Raw genomic sequence first — 14,225 nt, 5'->3', positions numbered from 1 at the left:
CTTGTATCCAGCTCAGACATCTCTTTGAGGGATTGTTGATGACACTTTGAAACAAAAGGGGAGTATTAGCTAAGGATGACTTACTGGGAAGAGAATTTATAGTTTCTTATCATTCATGTATGTGTGTAATATCTTATATGTTACATACTATATATCTACATATGTCATATCTGTATATACACATACATATGTCAGAAAGACTATATAGTGGGTTCAGATATCATCAGAATGATTAAAAGTCTATTTGGGAGTTAGCCCAAACTACTACTTTGCTCTTTCATTGTTGATCTTCCTCTTATTAAAGATTGGTCTATATCAGAATTTCTCCAACTTTGCTTAAAATTCCCTTCCTCAGCATTACTAAGGATCATCCCACCCTCACCCTAGTTCTCCCTGCAAAATTATACTTTCACCCTAACTTGTTACCTCAAGAAGGGCTGCCCTGGGCTGTGTGTTTGACAGTTTCTCTGTTTGGGCAGTTGTGTAATGGGTTGAAAAGAACAGAGTCTTAGAAGACATCAGCCAAGGACTTGTGTCCAACATGTCCCTAGTTACTGAACTTCCTTAAGTCTCCATTACTTCTCTAAAACAAGCATAGGAAGAGTAGCTACCAGTAGGGGTATTATGTAGCTTACATTAGACAATGTATGTAAAGTAGTTAATACAGTTTGGGGCATATAATAAATTCCGTAAAAGCAGTAGCTGCTTTTATAAACCATTTTTCACATTACTTTCTTCTGAGCATTCTGAGTTATGTGCCATGTGCCGAGTCCCTTCCTGCTCTTTGTGCTGATTGGCTGAAGTGAGAGGTGAAGTTAACTTTTTCATCAGCATGTGAACTAAAACAGAGCCTCTCCCAGACACCGATCACCTGATACTTCTCTAATATTATGAACACAGCCCCATTCCTAACCGTGTAACTATTGCAAACTCAACACGATATGGGCTACATTTTTAGTCTCAGCAAATGGGATTACTAATTGTCCTATAATCCATTTACAGATGAGAAGAAAACATCTTGAACTCTGTGCGAATCTTAGGGAGAGTGACTCAGATTCCCTCTTGAGTCAACCTAAACTCCAAATCCATGGACTATTCTGGAATATTTCCTTGGCAGGTTTTAATAAGTGCCTTTTCTGCATAGAAGGCTGTGCTGGGTCTTTCCCTGATACCTAAGGTTGGGTCAGCGGTGCATCCTGTGTCCTACAGAAACCAGCATATAGCTAAACTAGCCTGTCTCACACACTGTATCAAGCCTGCCTGTTTATTTGTCTGATGCTCTCTTTGTGTAACATGAACTCTTACAACCAATCTCCACTTAATCAACTCTCTGAATTAAGCATTCACCTCCACAGCCTGCTGGCTGAGGACCACTGAAGCTAACTGCTGAGGGCCGGCAGGCTGCTGGAAATGTGTTTGCACATTTTCCACTTCCAACAGTTAGGTTGTGAACTTGCCAGGAGCCAGTGGTATTTTTCCCCCCAAACTTTGTGTGCTTTAGTCGATACTGTTATCGTGTCATTTAAATAACTATGATGCAAACCCATTAAATACGAGTGCAAAAAGCAAATTGTTATACCAGTATCACTAAATAGAAGGTGTTATTTTTTAAATGCCATTAAATTAGCAATGCGAGAAAGGGTTTCAAAAATTGGGAGGCAAAACTATAAAAGTTTTTAAATATCTTGTGTTTTGTTTGCTTTCAAATACTTAAGTTTTAGCTACATTTTAATTAAATCAATATGGACATTGTAAGGGGTTTATGTAAGTCAAATGACCAGGACCTTCTTTTAGCAGACTTATAATCAAAGAAAAAAATGTAACCCTACATGAAAAGATTAATGATTAAGTATTCTCTTGGCTGTTTTAAGTTAAAATAAAGTGTTTAAGGTATATATATAATTTTAATGGTACTTTTAACAATCTTTTTTCAATTAACCAAACAATAACTAGCATGAATCACATGATCTCACATTGTCTTGGTTATACAATATATCCCAAGACTAACTTAGTTGAAACATAGCAGACCATTAGTAAAAGCTGGAAGGGAAGAAAGCAGGAAAGGAGGAAGGGAGGAAGGGAGAAAAGAGGAAGGGAGGGAGGGAGGGAAGGAGGGAGGGAGGGAGGGAGGGAGGGAGGGAGGGAGGGAGGGAGGGAGGGAAGAAGGAAGGAAGGGAGGGAGGGAGGGAAGAAGGAAGGGAGGGAAGAAGGGAGGGAGGGAGAGAGGGAGGGAGGAAGGAAGGAAGGAAGGAAGGAAGGAAGGAAGGAAGGAAGGAAGGAAGGAAGGAAGGAAGGAAGGAAGGAAGGAAGGAAGGAGCTTGGAATGATTTAATTGAAAATTAAGTCCTTAGGCTACCAAAGTGGCAGGTCAGGAAGGTGCAACACCTTAAAAGTGCATCACAAGGCGAGAAGAAGAGTTTAGTTTGCCCACTACCCTCCCCCACAAACAAAACAAAACACAGAACTTTCAAGTCAAAACCTTGTTTTTCCTACTAGCAGTAGATTCATGATCTAAACCAAGCTCTCGAGAAGTTTAAGAAAATCTCCCCGACTACTGCTTCTCCTGCATTTCATATTTATGCTCTTCGTCCAAATGTTTGCAAATTAGTGTACTGAGTATGCAGGAAGAGTTGGGTTTTACACATCTCCACAGCCAGCAGAACAGAACATGAGGGGACAGACTAACACCAGCAGCAGGAGGCAATGCTGACTTGACAGTCTCTAGCTCCAGATGTATCTAAGGGAGGAAGTCTCTATTTTGTGCATAATTGTTGGGAAAAGACTGTTCCAGTAGATACTAGGAAACAAAAGAAAAATAACATTGATTAAGCCCCACCCACCCCCAGGCTGGTCCTGTACTTATGTAATCCTGCAGTGATTCTGTAAGGGAGGTATTGTTACCCTAATTTTACAGAAGGGAACAAAGACTCATAAAAGCCAAGCCATTTGCTCAGCATCACAGCTAGTAAAGGAATGCAATTCTTGCTGCCCTTCCCCAACTCCACCTTACTCTCCAGCATAATTTCTGGGATACTTGTGCTATTTGGAATTGGTTTGCATTAAATGCTGAACCCACAGGAAAATTTAGGGTATCAAAGTTTCATCTAGTCATAACTGAGGGCGGAAACCTACCAAAAGAGACTATTAAGTACACCCAGTGTTTCCATTCTCATCACAATGCAAGCCAAGTAACTGTCTGGCACTCCAAATTATGTGAGGGGTGGAGGAGCACTTGAAGACATTGGAGGGTCCTTGTGCACATTTGGGTAATTAGAACTCAGATTCTTCTAACCACTCACTGACTAAAGCAATTCCTCTCACAGAAGCTTCTGCTCACATACTTTTTTTTTTTTTCCAGTCTGCATGCAACTGTTTCCCAGGGTAAGAATTCCACCTGGAGAACGACAGAGAAACTGGACCCCCCTCCACAACAGGATAAAGGAGATAGGCTGCACAAGGCTAAATAGAACAAATGCTCAAGAAATTGTGCTACGTATGAACATCATGACATGATCATAATTAATCCTCAATAACAATTCTGAGGGAGATACTACTATTATTCTCACTTTATTGATAAGATAACAGAGGTTCTAAAGCCAATATTTTTTTTAATTCACTCAGCTATTAAGTAATGAAGAGGAAATTAAAACTCAGGTTTTCATGAACAAATTTGGACCCTTCAGAATATTACATACTGAATCTCTAAGCAATACAAACACAAAAAGGTTTACTGCTGGGCTCAGAAGTCAAAATATTATCTTTTGCCTCTAATGCCAACCCCAAGAAACTCCCTAGCCTAAATGTTCCTTAAGCTACAATGCTTTTCCTAGGAACTATCTAAGTTCCTGTCAAAAGCAGGCTGACTTAAGCCCATTCACACTCAAGTGTAAAGAAAGCTTGTTCAATAAGGCTTAAGCTTTAATTATTTATTTATTCAAATTGATTATTTACGCTTAATAAATAAAACCTGAGCAAAAATTCATCATTTCTTTACCATGCAATTATTTATTCATATCTGAGATAAACAAGGCTTCATATAGCAACCCTCATGGCAAACCCCAGTCAGGTCAGGGCTGGCCTGGGTTCTCCTCCCTCAGGGCCCTTTTCTTTTCCTGTAACCGCAACACCCATCCCATCCCTCAGGAGTCTTCTCCCCCAAGTCCATCTCCAAAATGAGCACCATCTCCACAGCAACCCCAGTTCTTAAAGTTCTGAGACAACTTCACAGACCCTTTGTGTTTGAAGGGTTTCCGTAAGGAGTACCTGGGTAGGTACATGGAAGATAACATGGCATCCTGTGGCAGTTTTTATTTTCCAAGACAGCCGCAGCAATATCTCCCAGCCCACCTGCTCTTGTTGAAATGTGACTTTGGCGCGCTTTGTATTAAGTGGCACGGTCTGTGACCACTTCTTTGAACCTGAGTGGATCTTGTGACTGCCTGACAATAGGCAACAGTGGAAATGATGCTATGTGACTTCCCACTGAAAAAATACCCTAACCCAGGGGTGGGCAAACTTTTTGACTCGAGGGCCACAATGGGTTCTTAAACTGGACCAGAGGGCCTGAACAAAAGCATGGATGGAGTGTTTGTGTGAACTAATATAAATTCAAAGTAAACATCATTACATAAAAGGGTACGGTCTTTTTTTTCTTTTTAGTTTTATTCATTTCAAACGGGCCAGCCTGCAGGCTGTAGTTTGCCCACTGCTGCCCTAACCTCTCTCCTCCCTTTTAGAATTCAAACACCATGCTGTGAATAATCTCAAACTAGCCTATGGGGGAAAAACAGACTGAAGAAGTCACAGGTAGGTGTTCTCAACAAATCAGATACACAGGTTTTCTGTCCTCCACACTCTCATAGTACTTCATCTAACTACTATAACAGTTGGCTATAACAGTTACTTCCTCTCTTAGCTCCCAAAAGGATTGAGCTTATTGAAAGTAATCAGATTTAAAAATGAAATTCTTTTTTTCTCTCTCACCTATAGTTCACTTATCAGTCATAGAAAGCCACCTTCACTGTTTTAAATTTCTACTCAATAGAATGAACAATGCAACACAAGCTTTAAAAGCCTTCAAATGTGTATGTGTGTGTGTGTGTGTGTGTTCCTGGGTACAACAAATGCTAATTAATTTCTTGACCTTCTATGAGAACCTGGGGATGTGCTTAGAGATAAATGGTACCTATGGCAAGTTCTCCATGTCCCAGTGCAATAAGCTCCAGATGGAATAATCAGGCAGGACTACTCTATCTCCCTCAGCAAAACTAATGTGATCAAAGAATCATTATCCAGAGAGAAGCAGCTGAATTAATAACTTAGTTTCAAGCTGCCTGGCCCTCAAACAGAGCTTTGCAAAAGATTCTTTCCAAATAGCCTGAAGCTGATGTTTCTTTGACAAGCGCAGGCTGGGACCAGCTATCTTTATTTGTGGCTCTAAAGGAAAACCTTGTGTAACTAACTTTTTTTTTTACATGATTTCTAAATGGTACACCAGAATATCACTAAAAACAGATTCCTCTATAATGGCAATTCTTTTGTATTCATCAAACACATAGAGAATATCTACTATGTACTATCATTTTATCAACACTACTTCATTTAATGTTCATGAGAAATGGGTCCAGTAATTAGACCAAGGTCCCAAAGTAAAAGCTAGTTTCAAACACTGGCTGGCTCTAACTTTTTTATTCCCCTATTACCCAATTTTGGCTCTCTCTCTCTCTCTCTGACAGGAGCCAGATTGGTATTGGAAGTACAAAAGTAAGATGTCATACTTACTATCAAGGACCTCTGAAACTATGTGGCAGTTGATAGGTAAACAAAGAATCATAATTAAGGGCTCAATAGAAATTCCAATGAAATGTAGTACAACTATTAAAGAGTAATTATGTCTAGTCAAAAGGATCTGAAAGGCTTTACAAAGGAAAAAAAAATTCAGTATGGATTTTCATAAATGAACAGGACTTTGATTGATGATGGACTAGAGAAGATTACTGAGCAACACCCATTACTGGAATTATGAGCTGAGACTGGCTGTCAGAAGACCTGAGTCCAACAGAAACCTCAGAATCAATATTTCAGTTATTAAATGTCCACCAATAAATAAAATGTGGTGCTACATCCAATGCCAAGGGACCCAGGAGCGATCTCACCCACCTGAGCATTAAGTAATAGGCCATCCTGGCTTTGACCCTGATGTGACCTGTGAACCAGCTCTAACCCTTCTCTGTTGAGGTCTAGGAACCGCCGGAGAACACTGCCTGAGACCCATGGATGAAAGCCTTTGTGAAAGTCCAGGTTTTCAGAGAAGATCCATCACTAATTTGGAGAATATATATATAAAATCAGTTTAGAGGCATTGGAGTGGGCTGCATAGTTTAGGGACAAAAGAGAGCTTTGCAGCCACAGTTGTGGGGTAAAGGGAGAGCATGTGAGTGAGAACCCAGCTTCCCCAGCTGTGCTGACAATGCCAAAGAGGCTCATTGCTCTCTCACTCCATCCAGAGTATTAAAGCAGGCACTCCATGACTGAAGAAAGGGACAGGTTGTCATGGAAAGTGCATAAGACTCCCAGAGCACATTAAAGGGACTCAGCTTATACTAACAGTGCAATGAAACCCACCAGTAGCCTGCCCACAAACTGCTGAGAAGGCCCCACCAGATCCATACACTCCCGGCACCTCACAAGCCTTAACTACACACACAGTCAGTCTGCCACCAGTTACTTGTGCACCTTCCTGAAGATGGCAGCCAGGGAGCAGTGGAAGACTAGTGAGCATGCTGACATCTGTAGGCCAAGGAGAGACCACAAACTTGAGCTATAGCACCACCCTTGGGAAAATAAAAGAAAGGATATCAGCTCTCCAAATATCTAGGTCAGTGATGGCGAACCTATGACACGCGTATCAGAGGTGGCACATGAACTCATTTTTTTGGTTGATTTTTCTTTGTTAAATGGCATTTAAATATCTAAACTAATAAAAGAGAAACATGGTAATTGGCGTACGACCGCTACCCTTTTATTGGCTAATCAGCGAGATATGCAAATTAACTGTCAGCCAAGATGGCAGCCGGCAGCCAGGCAGCTTGAAACTAACATGAGGCTTGGTTGCCTCAGTGACGGAGGAAACCAACGTTCCCCGCCTGCGGCTGCAGGCCTCTGAGCCTGCAGTTTAAGAAACATTGTAACGAATACCGCGGGACTTCAGCCAGCAGATTCGCAACATTATAAGCAAAGGCCAGAAACCTACTTTCAGCCATGGAGGCCTAAGAGCTGGAGCCAAGCCTCAAGGTAAAGCTGGCCCAGAATAAAAAAAAAAGAAAAAAGAAAGAAAAAAAGGAGCGGTTGGGAACTTCAGTCACTCCCAGACTGAAAACAGCCCTCAGCCCCTCACCCAGACTGGCCAGGCACCCCAGTGGGGACCCCCACCCTGATCCAGGACACCCTTCAGGGCAAACCAGCTGGCCCCACCCATGCACCAGGCCTCTACCCTATATAGTAAAAGGGTAATATGCCTCCTAGCACCAGGATCAGCGGAACCGAGAGGCCTCCCAACACCAGGATCAGCGTGACAGAGGCAGTGCCCAAACCCCCTGATCACCCTGCGGCTCTGTGTGTGACAGGGGGGCAGGGCCACAAACTCCCTATCTGCCCTGCTCTGTTCATGACAGGGGAAGGCGCCCCAACCCCCTGAGCAGCCCTGCTCTGTGCCTGATACGGGGGAGCTCCCCAACCACCCCCCTCCACGGGCCCTGCTCTGTGTGTGACGGGGTAGAGCCATAACCTCCCCATCGGCCCTGCCCTGAGTGTGAGAGTGGCGGCGCCCCAACCCGCTGATCAGCCCTGCTCTGTGGGTGATAGAGGGCGGTGCCCCAACCCCCTGATTGGCCCTGCTCTGTGTGTGACAGGGGGTGGCACCGCAACCTCCCCATCGACCCTGCCTTGAGTGTGACAGGGGACGGTGCCCCAAGCCCCCAATCGGCTCTACCCTGATCGTGACTGAGGGTGGCATCACAACCTCCCAATCTCCCTGCTCTGTGCATGATGGGGCGGCGCTCCAACTCCCCAATCGGCCCTGCTCTGAGCCTGACCAGGGGCTGCACCTAGGGATTGGGCCTGCCCTCTGCCACCCGGGAGCAGGCCTAAGCCAGCAGGTCATTATCTCCCGAGGGGTTCCAGACTGGGAGAGGGCACAGGCCGGGCTGAGGGACTCCCCCCCCCCCCCCCCCCGAGTGCACAAATTTTTGTGCACCGGGCCTCTAGTATAAAATAAATATCAAAAATATAAGTCTTTGTTTTACTATGGTTTCAAATATCAAAAAATTTCTATATGTGACACAGCACCAGAGTTAAGTTAGGGTTTTTCAAAATGCTGACACGCCGAGCTCAAAAGGTTCGCCATCACTGATCTAGTTCATTGCGGGATCCAGAGGAGGCATCCACGCTTTAAAAATGCCACCATAAGAGGGTGCAAGAAGCCTGGAGCAGGTGTGTCTAATAGAAGGTTGAAGAAAGCCTCAGGATCTAGCAGGGCAATCAAGATGGAGGAGATAAATGCAGTACTCACCTCCTCACGTGACCACATCAAAATTACAACTAAACTACAGAACAACCATCATTCACAGCCTCCTGAAGTCTAGCTGAACAGAATTCCTATAACTAATCCCAGAAAGAAAAAGCCACCTGGAGACTGGTAGGAGGGGCAAAGATACAGAACAGGCTGTTCACACACCCACATGTGACACTTAAAAATCAAGAGAGATGCTCCTCTGCAGAGGTCACCACTGAAAAGCAAGGGGTCCCAGCCCCCTGACAAGGCCTCCCAACCCAGGGTTCCAGTCCCAGGTTAGAGAAGGCCATAATTTCTGGCTGTGAAAACCAGCAGGGATTATGGATGAGTGAAACAGATGGCTACTGGAGTCCCAGGCAGTTCCTCTTTAAGGTCACATATATACCTGCATTGTCTTTATGTTTTCTTGTAGCTTTTTGAGTTTCCATAAAACAGCTATTTTGAATCCTTTATCAGGTAACTTGTAGGTCTTCTTGTCTTTGAGTTCAGTTACTAGAAAATTGTCAAATTACCTTGATTTTTTGTGTTACTGTCTTCACATTTGAAGTAGCAGTCACCTTTTCCAGTTTACACTGACTTCTGGACAGAAATTCATTTTGTCTGTTCTGCTAGATTATTTTTCTTCTGTTTTGAAAAACAATTTTATTTTTTTCTCAGTTATTTAAATTATTTTTTTTTATTTTTTCAATTACAGTTGACATACAATATTAGTTTCAGGTGTACGACATAGTGATTAGACATTAATACAGTGGTTCTCAACCTTGGCTACACATTAGAATCACCTGGGAATCTTTTTAAAATCCTAATTTCTGGGCCTCATCCTCTAGAAATTCTGTTTCTTTGTTATGGCGTGGGGCCACAACATTCGTAACAAAGAAACAGAATTTGTGGAGGATGAGGCCCAGAAATCAGGATTTTAAAAAGATTCCCAGGTGATTCTAATGTGCAGCCAAGGTTGAGAACCACTGCATTAATATAATGTATGAAGTGATCACCCTGATAAATCTAGTACACATTTGAAAACATATATAATCATAACAATATTATTGATATATTCCCTATGCTATACTTTACATTCCTATGGCTATTTTGTAACTATAAATTTGTACTTTTTTAATCCCTCCCCACTTTTTACCCATTCTCCTAGCCCCTATCCCATTGGGGAGCCATCAAAATGTTCTCTGAATCTGAGTTTGTTTCTGTTTTGTTGGTTCCTTTATTTTGTTTTTCAGATTTTACATATAAGTGAAATCTTATGACATTATTCTCTCCCTGTCTGCCAGAAGCTAGTTCCAGCATGTCATAAATGCAAAAAGTTTCATAAAGTGGGTGTTATTAATCCTATTCCACAGATGAGGAAACTAAGGCTCTTGAAGGTTAAGTAATTTGTCTAGTATCCACAGGTATTTCATGACAGAGGAGAGATTAAAATATAGGTCTATGTGACTAAATTCTGGCTCTTTGCTCCATAACCCAAGACTCTTAAAGAGACAAAACAAAACATCTTCTACTATTGATATCATTGCATAAGATGTAAGCATGACAGTTGCCTAATATGAGGAAATACAGTGTGTGTGTGTGTGTTTGTGTGTTGTGTGTGTGTGTGTGTGTGTGTGTGTGTGTGTGTGTGTGTGTTGGAAGTGTAGAACAAACATACCAGTGGGAAAAAATACTAGCCCATCTCTAAGTACTTTCCTAACACCATAACGAAGGGAGAAAGAACATTATAGTTACTTCTTTAAATCTTTTCCTGTTTCATAGAGAACTATGAACAAACAATCATGATTAGTAAAGCTATAAACCTATTGAGTACAATTCATGTCAGTTACATTAACTTCTTAGCAAGTACTTATGCTTTTTATATATGGTGCCAAAATAAAGTATTCCAACAGAGATCTTTAAGAAGACATCTGTCAATGGAATGGACTTAACATTTTTAACCAGTCCCTCCAGTTAGAACATTGACCAAATCAGAAAATGAAAACAAACCAACAAACAAAATCAACACTTCATGTCTAATGTTTCCATGACCATAGCAGCTACGGAATACAAGAAGGAGTTGCTGTTTATGCCAATTCCACAGAATGCTAACATTTAACTAGAAAACCCTCCTTGGGGATTTTTGAAGTTGGAACTGACGGCCAGAGCTCAGGTGCCTGTGGTTTCTGAATAAGATTACACTACACATTGGTGTGTGACTAGCATTTCAGAAGAGACAAGGCATTCAACAATGCAAACATTTATTGCTATTTAAGCTTTATGTTAACATCACTTATGTCTCTGCAACTCGACAAAAATTCAAAAGGATCAAAAAGCTCACTTGAATTTGTAGTGCTTGCTAGCATGAATAACTCTTTACTTCCACGTTATCTCTTTAAAGCAGAAAAAAAAAAAATACCAAGCCTTCCCTGGTGGACAAAACCCAGACTTACAATGAAGCACAAAATAGCAAATTGCTACTCAGCAGTTAGTTTAGGCTGTCATAGGAGTCCAGAAACAGATGCTAAAGTAATCAACTAATTATACTGTGAATAGGTGCTCTGATCACCAATTCCAGTGTGTTGTTTGTGTGTGCAGGGGTGGGGGTGGGGAGGAAGGAGGTGGGTGAATTCTCTACACCAACAAGTAATGCTCCAGAAACCAGCTAGGTGTCCTATAATTCAACTTTCCTGACACTATTCTACCAGGACATAGCTGCAGATTCCACAGGTTGAGTGCTGAGTCTCACAAGACTGCCCTCATCCCCACATCAGACACTGTTTAGCTCCTACAGACTCATGTCTATGGCTTCTTTTATGGAGTCAATCCATCTCATAGGTTGTTTTCCTGCTGCCTTCTATTTTTCCCAGCATTATTGTCTTTTCCAAAGAACCTGCCTTCTCATGATGTGCCTGAAGCAGGACAGTTTCTGTTTTGTCATTTTGCCTCCAGTGATATTTCAGGCCCAATTTTCTCTACTTCTTTCTGGAAGTCAAGGGTATCCACAGAGTTCTCCTCCAACACCTTATTTCAAACGACTCACTTTTTTCCCTACAGCTTTCTTCCCTGTCCAACTTTCACATTCGTACAAAGTAAGTGGGAATATGTGAGAAGTGTGGATGATTGTGGCTCTTGATGATTTTAATTCTTCTATTGCTGCTCTTCCAAGTCTCAGCCTTCTCTTGACTTCTTGGCTTCTTGAACTGATGATATCTGACTCACTCCCTCTGAGCTGCAGTGCTGGGACAAGAGCTTGAAAAGCACCAGGGACCTATGGGGAGGAACTGAATTATCTGACATCAGAGTGAGAGCTGGGGGAGCAGGGGGAGGTTGGAAATTTTCTGCATGTTGCCCCAATCTTAAGTATGGTGTTGGCCCACCTGAATTTTCAATAACTTTGGCCTATACAGTGCTATAACATTCAAATTACCTTTCAGAATTGAGTACTTAGCCACAGGTAAGCATCATATCCCTTAAGTACACAGCCAAATAAAAGAACATATAAACATAAGGGCTAAGTAATTTGTTTTACATTCATAAAACTAGGAAATAGATTATCCAAAATCAGATCTGTCTGACAAGAGAGCCATGAGCTTTCAAGGAAAACAGGCTGCCTTGATGTTTCTGCTTACATTTGCCATATTTATAAATGTGGATATAAAAATCCCAAATAAACTGTGGCAAACAGAATTGAGAATACATCAAAATAAAGTAGAATCTATATCAGGGATGCAAGGATGGTTTAAAATTAGGAAATTCATTAATATAATTAATTATATCACCTGATTAAAAGAGATATGCTAGTAAAAGATGCTTAAGTTTTAATAAAATTTAATGCCATTCATAGTAACAATCTAAATGTGCAATGGTAGTAAAAAGGTTATAAATTCTGCTCTCTCCCTTCATAAGTATAGGGAACTATTAATAACACCTTTTCGGAAACTATGTAATAACCTAAAAATTGCTTAAGTTATTTTTATTGGCAAAATCAGTGAAAGAAATTCTATATATTACAATAATACAAGAGGACAAGCATAGAATAAAAGAACTGGAAACACACAAACTGAAATGTTAAAAATGATATGGGCAAGTATTTGGGGTGTTTTTACATCTTTTCCAGGTATTGGTTCTAATATTTCAACATGAAAAATATAATCTAATGTAAATAAAAGACTTCATCCTCAGGGCAATTTGGTGTATCAAGGATCCATGTTTCCTAAGAATTGCAAATACTTCATTCTGCATATCACCTGCTTCACACCTCTTTAGGGAACTGCATGGGATGCAGGCACTGTTTATGCATATTGGTCTTTTAATAGTGGCCACATGGATAAAGCATTTTATCTGCTGTCTTACTTAGTTATTTCTGGAAATAAAATTACCTTCTGAATATAAGATGTCAGCTTTCCTTTAGATGAGAAAAAAGCTTTTTTACTTAGAAACAATTAAATGGATTTTCTTTTCTCATTCCAAAGCTCAAAACTCCCATGCCCTCCTGATCTGTAAGAATATAAGCCAATGTATTATATGTTTTCCCATGTGTCACTCAGCCTGTCTTTTCTTTTCAGACACTATAGGCAAGATTTTTTTTTATGTTTTATAAATCTACTTTAAACCCGGAACAAAGGATGTTGCCCATGGATCTTACATTCAAGCCATCATTCTAAGGCAGTGGTTCTCAACCTTGGCTGCACATTAGAATCACCTGGGAATCTTTTTAAAATCCTGATTTCTGGGCCTCATCCTCCACAAATTCTGTTTCTTTGTTACTGATGTTGTGGCCCCACCCCATAACAAAGAAACAGAATTTCCGGAGGATGAGGCCCAGAAATCAGGATTTTAAAAAGATTCCCAGGTGATTCTAATGTGCAGCCAAGACTAAGAACCACTGTTCTAAGGAATCTCACTGACAAATTTATTCAACTGACATGAAATCCAAAGGCCACCCATAGCCAATACTTTCTCAACTGCTTTACTCCAGCCTCCTCCCATCTAGCCCCACTGAGTTCCTTTCCTTTCTCCCTTTCTCCCAAGTTTTTATTAAAAATCCTGCTAGAGCCCAGCAGCCAATCATCATAGGTAGCACCATGTCTTGGAAGGTGTGGGGGATTCGCTAACCAGAGAGGTAGACATTGGGCCACACACTAGCTGTGTGACCCTGGACAAGTTATGTTATCTCTCACAATATCATCAAAAGTAACAATGTCATCTCACAAGATTGTCAACATGAGGCTGGCACACAGTACGGGCTCAAATTATTATGCTGACGATTAAAGTATTACTTAAACAAATACTGGCACAGCAGGATAAGTAAAATGAAAGCAGTAACCAAGTGGAAGGGGTGATGGAAAAACTAACTGCCCATTTGTCTAGATTTGGGTCCCACCCTCTTCTCTGACACTAGCTGTGTGATTTGGGGGCAAAACTTTTTCTTCTTTGGGCACCAGTTTCTTTGTAAAGTACTGAATTACATTACGTGATCTCTTGGATTCCTTTCTGCTTTAATGAGCTTTCTTCTTTTGTTTTCTTTCTTTTTTTAATTATACCCTCTCAGGGAAGTGCACAGCTCTCTCAAACCCTGCTCTCTTCCCTAAGATAAATTCTCAACTCTGTTTTGATTTTTTTTTTTCACCTGATGTTTTTCATCAGCTGTCACTTCCTACACAGGGCTACA

The sequence above is a fragment of the Myotis myotis genome, unplaced genomic scaffold (genome assembly GCF_014108235.1).
Source record: "Myotis myotis isolate mMyoMyo1 unplaced genomic scaffold, mMyoMyo1.p scaffold_m19_p_10, whole genome shotgun sequence".
Lineage (NCBI taxonomy): Eukaryota > Metazoa > Chordata > Mammalia > Chiroptera > Vespertilionidae > Myotis > Myotis myotis.
This window is presented reverse-complemented; position numbering follows the sequence as displayed.